We start from the raw sequence: 8286 nt of genomic DNA, 5'->3' as shown, positions 1-8286 counted from the left end.
TTTTACAGACGTTGCGATAAGCCTCTCGGCTGTTACCAACTACTGGCCTAAGCCAGTCTTTCAATCTCGAGTCCTCTAACCAGAGGTCCAAAAAATTACATTTCCCCATGACTTCAATAGTAGTGAATTTTTGGTAACTTTTGGCAGCAAGTCAGCCGTGTAAGCTATCCAGTTGAAGCATACAGTGAGTCGCCGCGTACTGACGTCACCTTATTGATATCGTTCAGGTCCTACTCGCACATATAATTTATATAGGCTTATTAAATTCCCACGATTTTTAGGAGATACACCTGCACCTTTATTACTTTTTAAATGGTCTTGTACTTATATAGCGCTTTATCCAGTCTTTCTGACCCCTCAAAGCGCTTTACATACTACAAGACATTCATCCCATTCCCACAGAGCAGTATACTTTTTACTCTAGGTAAGTACCTTTCACACACATTCATACACCGTTGGCCATTGCCATCGGGAGCAAATCGGGGTTAGGTATCTTGCCCAAGGATACATCGACATGTTGACTGCTAGGGCTGGGATCGAACCCACCATCTTCTAGTTGAAAGACGACCGCACTACCTTACAGCCGTATTAAAACATGCTGTTTAATGTCCTTCATTTTTGCTAATTTCATTTACTACCTTTTAATGGCTTTTACAACCCCACGGACACCCTGTATTAACATAATGGCACAGTATGTCCACAAGGGAAACACAGCTGTGGTCCTCCCGCAACCAACTGATCCACAGTCCACGTTTAAGCAGTTAGCTGTCTACCAGCAGTGTGGAGGAAAGGCCTCGATCTTCTGTTCGATCACGTATTTCTTCAGTGGGGGCCGTATTCTATTGGCCACTTGTTGTCACATGGGCATATCCCCGTCTTTTCCATTGGCTGACGTCGACGGAGGCGGGTCCAGGGAAAGTTCTGCTTAGCCCTCTTATGAAGTCACCATCGCCATCTGTTGATGTATTCATGAGGCTTCCCCTTATGATATTCTATTATACAATTCTTCTGAGGTTTATTGGTTATTAAACACGTAATAGTATTATTGCAGCGTCAATGAGTGAGAGGTACACTGTAAAAAAAAAAAACGGTTGACAGAACACAGATTTTCTAGGCAACGTGATGCATTTGGTTTTTTGAGTTTTCTTAACTTAAATTCACTGTGGTTGAGTGTACAAAGATTTTTAAGTTCTGCCAACTCAAGTTTTTGGAGTGTTGCATAGAAATTTTGAGTTCTACAAACAAAGGCTTTTGAGTTTCACATGTTAATATTGAGTTCTACCAACACAGTTTTTTGAGTTTCACCTTTAAGCTCTGAGTTCTACCAACTCAGTTTTATGAGTTTTACATATAGATTCCAGGAGTTCTACCAACTCAGTTTTTTGAGTTTCACCTTTAAGCTCTGAGTTCTACCAACACAGTTTTATGAGTTTTACATATAGATTCCAGGAGTTCTACCAACTCAGTTTTTTTAGTTCTACCAATCCCCCTCACCACTCCCCATCATTCAACACACAACAAATTAATTGAATACAATTTGTTTTTATTTTTCCAACATCAATGGGCTGCTGGAACAATGATGTGAAAGGGAATCTCCTTGTGTTTGTGTGTGTGTGTGTGTGTGTGTAAGAGGTGGTGTAGGCTATAACTGTCCAATACTCTGATAAAGACATTAGGCCATTAGGCTCATGTAAATGTGGCTATTGTATCAATACGTACAAAAACATAAAACCACAATGTAAACCACCATTTAACTGCTAGAGTCAATGGGCTGCCAGAACAATGATGTATGTATGAAAGGGAGTCTCCTTTTGTGTGTGTGTGTGTGTGTGTGTGTGTGTGTGTGTGTGTGTGTGTGTGTGTGTGTGTGTGTGTGTGTGTGTGTGAAAGAGCTGGTGTAGGCTTGTTCATGGAGGAGTGATGACAGAGCTGGGCGTGCGTGCGTTCGTGTGTATGTGTGTGTGAGTGTAAATCATACACAGGCTTCACAGCAAAAGCTTCTCTTTCAAGGATCGCGTGCGCTGCGAGCATCTTGAACCAAGCTCGAAAAAGATAGTCTGGATGGCCTCAAAGGTGTACCTCATCTTCTCTGGATAGCTTATGTCCATTGCATACATTAGGCCAAACAGGTAGGCGAAGGCAGCAGCGAGGTCAGGTAGGTCGTGTTTTATAACTGCCCCTTCCAAGATGACATTGATTTCAGTCACTGGTGGGGATTCGGTGCCATCATCATCGTCATAGACAGTCAGTATGGCAACTGCCACTCCTCCAACCACCTCTTCCTCAGGGTCTGTGTTCTGTGGGAAAAAACAGACACAGCAAATGTTTTAGTGATACCGACACCCCATTACAATTGCGGTCAACACATAAGCTAATTTAGTTGTTTACAGTCACATTTAGGACAAGACTACCAGCCAATATGTATCCAGCTTCTGGGGAGATATGAAAGAGGCACTGCAAATCTATTAATCACACCGAATTGCTCTGGACTGACTTACCATGCACTTCAGAAAGAACTCTGATGCATCCTCTCTAACAAAAATGGGAAGGCCTCTCAATGCTGTCGTCCTTCTATGGCGCGCAATGTCTGCCGTCTGTGAACACGTGCATACAACCATGGACAGACACACACACAGACAGACACACACTGTAATGCAGCAAGATAACTCTCAAATTAAGAATCTCTGTTTATAAACATCGAATGTCATGTGATTTTGATTATTTAAGGTTATTTTTCTTTTTTACATACAGTTTAGTTTGAGGAACATTACCCACCTCTTCATCAAGTGAATTCAGTAACTTTTTCAAATCTTGACCAAAAGCTGTCTTCCTGGCTCGGTAAAGTTTTATCAGGCGGGACGTATACTTGTCAAGAGATGCATTCCAAGTTTCATGGAGGTTTTTGCTGGTGACTCTATAAAATTCTTTAGATATCTGGACACACAAAAAAAAACAGTTTATAATTATAATATCCATACCAGGACTTAATGTGGTATAGTCATGCCAGTCTAAAGCTGCCAATGCATTACAAGACTTTCATCTCATCATTTGAATGAAAAGACTATATTTCAAATGATAGTGTATCAGAAGATTAACCATATAGTACACAGGAATGAGTGTTTCAGTACACAAATACACATGGGAAAACCATACACACAAAACATAAAGGAAAACATTACCTCCTCAGGAAAAAACAGTGCAGGCCATCTTTCTTGCACTGTTGACACCATAAATTATTCAAGTGCAGATTATGTTTAGATATTCATTTTCCATAAATGACTGAACAGTCCAATTAAAAGTAAACCAGTAAATTCAAAACCACAGCAGAGAAAAAATATATCAAGTGATCAATATATAAGTCTATATATTAGTACTGAATGCCCTGTATGTAGGTTACCCCACAACCTAGCCCTTGCCTATCCTCGTGCTACTGCTCCCTCCACAACCAATGTTAGCGCTACTGTCGCTATCACTAGCTACTACTGCTTGATTGTTAAGCAGACATCACATGGTTCTTTCTGCAACACACGCGGTCCTTATGCAACATGTGTATGGAGTACATTCAATTAAGTTGAATATTTTAGCAATTTTAAGTTTAGATATTTATTTTCCATGAATTACTGAACAGTCAAATTAAAAGTAAACCAGTAAATTCAAAACCACAGCAGCATTCATTAATGCGAGAGAAAAAATATATCAGTCAATATATAAGTCCATAGCCGTGGGAAGATGATTTGTGTTGGGGATGCTGAAGACTGAGAGGTGTTCCGATAGGCTAAATAAAAGACAGGCATACGTGTGCGCAATATTTAAACACCACACGATGTATTTCATTGTAAACCAGATAGGCTACTGTGATGTGAACACTAAAACAAAAGGCTACTTATTTCAATAAAAAAATGTTTACAGCTTTAAAGACGGTATTGTAAATGAGCGACTTCCGAAAAAACATTAAACCAAACAAGCATCAACAGAAACCTGCAGTGTTCTCAGGGGCAGGGAAGAATGCACAATATGTCTATTAGTATCTGTTGAGCTGTGGTGCACTACTGTTGCACAGATAACGTTGCATTCGGAGGAAAAGCATACACGGAGAGTGAATTATCTTTAGCCGTACTTGGCGTATTTATTCGGTGTGCTCTGACACATCAGTCTCACGGTCAGAGCTACTACGGCATCAACTACTACTGAACAAGCATTTAGTTCAACCTTTTATAGGCTGTACCTTAGAATCGCACACAACTGAGAACAGTTATTATATCTCAACAATCTCAACTGACATGAAAAACAAAAAAGTCAGCGTCGAAGTATTTACAGTACACTGCTCGGTGGCAGCTGAGCTGATCAAATCAAGCGCTTACCGTTGGGCCTTTCACAGTACTACTCCAAACACGGACTGACGCTCAGGCGTCATGGAAATAAAATCTCTCATGAGCGCATTCATGTCCACATCATCCATAATGTCTTTGTGGACATTCATCAATGAAAGATGCGTCAGCCTCTTCTGTGTCATTGTGGACCTTAACCAAGTCTTTAACCTTCTCAAAGTGGAGAACGATCGTTCCGATGAGGCCACTGATATTGGCAGAGCCAGACATAACTGGATGACTTTCTCAACCTCAGAAAAGAGAGCTCTCGTCTGTGGATGGAGATTACAAAGACGTGCTGCTACATCTTTAACTGTGGTGCACCGAGACTCCTTGGTGACAGTGTTCAGCATTTTAAGCTGGAGATCAAGGCGGCAGTTGTCCAGCTCCATAGGAAGCTGAAGGCTGTCCAAGTCCACTGTTTCTCCCTGTGCTGCTGCTATAACTGCCCTCTCTCTTTTCCCCGCTAGCGTCAAAGTCTCTTGGTCGAACCTTCTTTGAAGCTCCCCTGAAACTAGATCGACAGCCTCATAGAATTCCCGTTTCCAAGAGGCTGTTGGTGCGCTGCGAGTGAGTGCTTCTGGCTCTGCAGTTTGCCTAAATCGTGCCGGGGTTCTGCTCTCTCTCGTTTCTGGCATTTTGAGATCCATTCTTGAGGAATGTTCTTCCACCTTCTGAAACATCTGCACAACATTTGGGTCGTCTCGAAGGGCCGCAATGCTGTTTTTCAGTACATTTGCGCACTCAAGTGTGCCAAGCGCACTCATTGTGGAGCTCTGCAGCTTCCGTGCCACAGCCTCACACGGTTCAAACAGTGCCTGGCAACAGAGCAGGCCGAAGAGAGTTCTGCCTTTACGGGCTTGCTTCCACAGCCCGACAATCTTTGCTCTGCTGTCACCTCTTGTGGTTTTGTCATCTTTCAACAACGTTAGTGTGGCCAGCAGAGTGTTGTAAGATGAACATATGCGCCTGATGGCTGTGGCCCGCACACACCACCTGGTTGGGCACAGGCCTAGGATGTTAACTGCAACCTCGTCGCAACTACTGAAAAGCGATTCATAAAGCTGTTAAAGCTTTGACGACTCTCGTATCACACCAGCAACACCCCGCACAAAGTTTAATGTATCGGCCACTAGGCCAACTTCGCAGGCGACTTCTTGGAGAACTAAATCAAGTGCGTGGTTGTTGCAGTGAACGTACATGGACAGAGGGCACAGTTCTTTCAGACGGGCCTGGACTCCTGAGAAACAGCCGGACATATTACTAGCGCCATCAAAACAATAAGCAATAAGTCTTTCAATCGGAATGTTCAGTCTCAAAAACACATCCTTGATGCAAGAAAATAAAGTTTGTCCGGTAGAGTCAGGAGCATTATAAAAACCCCAAAACAAGCAATGCGCCTCCAGGCTGCTGTCAACAAACTGCAAACAACATGAGAACTGTTCTGTGGTGCTAATGTCAGTAGTGCCATCAGCAACTAGTCCATAAAACATGGATTCGGAAGAATTGCCGACAATGTTCCTCTGAATTGCATGCGCGAACTGTTGAATGATCTCGTTCTGTATGGTGTTTGACATCCAATTGTCTCGTCTCATAATCCACTCTCTTTCCTTCGGAAGATCATATGTTCGCTCCAGCATGTATCCAAACAGTATACCATCACGTGTAGTGTCTCCCCTGAACGGAATACCTTTGCTGCCCAAAAAACGAATACTTCTGAACAGTAGTTCCAAAACATGACGAGCAGTCGCCTGTTGTTTGCAAACCGCATCAGATAAGAGAGCGTTAATCGGTGTGCCTTCCAGTGCAGCAAGTCTCTGAATGGAGTCTGTGTGCAGTTTAGATTTTTCATGTTCGTTGAATTTTGAGGTAGCCTTACGCCAGTTTCCGAAACCACCCGACAGAAATGGGTTGTCTGCACGAACACTATCAGCATTGATTAGTCTTTTTTCTTTGGCTCTCAGGCAAGCAAAACACAAGACACGATCTATCTCTGGAACATAATGTAGCCACTTCCACCTGTTAAACCAGGATGGTGAAAATGTACGGCTGTACGTTTCATTCCCACAACGTCGACCAGGAAAATTAAAGTTCAACGGTTGGAAAGGCTCAGTGGGTACACATCCACTGTCAGTGGCAGCAGCATTGTGCAGAGACGTGGCGGGCTTTGGAGGGCCGTTATTACCGTCATCATTTGTGTCAGTGATCTCTGCATCTTCTGAAACGGAGGATGAACTGCTGCTGCTAGCTGGATTTGTTTCCGTTTCTCCAATCTGGAGACACTCTGGTGGTGTAGACCTACTGGTTTTAGACACTGGTATTGGTAATCCACTGAAAAAATCTGAAATTCGTTTCTGTGCCATTTTAACGTTCAGGCTGCCATTTTAGCTTAAACAATCCCGTGGCTACTTCATATGACATCTGATATAACCAGAATGCACAGCGCTATCGAAAACGTTTTGAAGATTATTTTTGTAATAATTAAGAAACTGTATTAAACCATATTACACAACATAATTTTAAATTTTAGACATTTTATGCATTTAATAGTTTATGTATTTTATCGTTAGTTTTTTTTTGTCAACTGGCGGGGCTGCTACGATATTCCAACTGTCGGGACCAGACCTCCAGCAGGGGGTGCTGCAGCACCCCCAGCACCCCTACTTCCCACGGCTATGTATAAGTCTATGGGTGCGTTCGTAAATTGCCACTCCAGCACACTCTGAAACGTTTTAACCGATATATACAGTCTATGGATTTGACAGTATCATGAGACTGGTGAAATACTGTCTTTCTGGGAAGTGTTTCGAACGGTTAAAAAGTTTCAGAATGTGCTCGGAGTGACAATTTACGAATGCCCTGTATGTAGGTTACCCCACAAACTAGCCTCGCCTAGCCTCGCGCTACTTCTCCCTCTACTTCAGTTAAGACACAAGGGCACAAACTCTAACTCTCCCTCTACAACCAATGTTAGCGCTACTGTCGCTATCGCTAGCTACTACTGCTTGATTGTTAAGCAGACAGTTCTTTCAGCAACACACGCGGTCCTTATACAACATGTGTATAGAGTACATTCAATTAAGTTGAATATTTTAGCAATTTGCTGCTACTGACTGTGCATAGAACATCACGTTCAAAAATTAGCATTAAGTTAGCAAACTAAAATCAGCTAATAACTTTGCTAATTTGGTTGAAATACATTAAATATACGACGCTGGTTAGTTCAGCGACCAAATCTATCTTCAATTATTTGCCTTACGCATTCTATTAAGTCATATTTTAGAGAAATAACAATAATTACCTGATATGAATCTCACGTCTGGCAATCCTCTCAACTTCGAGGGAAAATGGTAGAACGGTCGACTCGTGGAGACCTGTGTATGTCCATGGAGACAGGAAGGAAACCCCGTAGTAGGCGTGTCCATGAACATACAGTTGAGGAAACTTAATTTTTTGTGTTAGAATCTTTCTAATCTTGTTAGAAAGTTGAGGGAAACAAAAAATCTTGTTTTGGTGAATCAAATTTCCTTGTTGACCAAATTCTGAGAATATTGAGTTGGGCAAACATTAATTTATTTGTTAGATGACAAAATTGTATTTCTGAATTAGCTTACAATAAAATTGTGTGTAAGTACAACAACTGTAATTTCCTTTTTTTACAGTGTAGAGGCGGTGTGTAACTCCACGCAACATTCTCCCTCCACTCATATATTCGATAAACTATTAGCTACATGCTATCTGAGGCTAAAAACAACAACATCCGTCGGGAAACAGTGAATTATATCATTTAATGTTCCGTTTCAATATATTGATTATTCTAACAGTTAGCATTAGTGATGCAGTCAGTCTGTGTTGTCTTTGTGTCGACTAAAAGCATTGCATGGAGAAAAAAGGTTGGTCCTATGTCACAATTTCTTTA

At 41.8% G+C, this 8286-nt stretch overlaps 1 long non-coding RNA gene across 3 annotated transcripts; it reads right to left on the bottom strand.

Moving 5' to 3' along the window:
• Positions 1-1526: 1526 nt before the first annotated feature.
• LOC134883273 (uncharacterized) lies at positions 1527-8025 on the bottom strand. Of its 3 annotated transcripts, XR_010168257.1 has the most exons (4): positions 7669-8025; positions 2776-2934; positions 2499-2594; positions 1527-2297 (listed from the first exon to the last, which is right to left on the bottom strand). It is a non-coding gene; the product is annotated as an uncharacterized LOC134883273 (long non-coding RNA). The 3 variants fall into 3 exon arrangements; XR_010168256.1 differs by lacking the exon at positions 7669-8025 and having other exon boundaries at positions 2499-2647; positions 2776-2803; XR_010168255.1 differs by lacking the exons at positions 2776-2934; positions 7669-8025 and having other exon boundaries at positions 2499-2767.
• Between the last annotated feature and the right edge of the window lie 261 nt (positions 8026-8286).

Source organism: Eleginops maclovinus, chromosome 20 (assembly GCF_036324505.1).
Source record: "Eleginops maclovinus isolate JMC-PN-2008 ecotype Puerto Natales chromosome 20, JC_Emac_rtc_rv5, whole genome shotgun sequence".
NCBI classification, from domain to species: Eukaryota; Metazoa; Chordata; class Actinopteri; order Perciformes; family Eleginopidae; genus Eleginops; species Eleginops maclovinus.
Note: the sequence above shows the minus strand (reverse complement) of the source record. Positions and strands in the feature narration are given on the sequence as shown.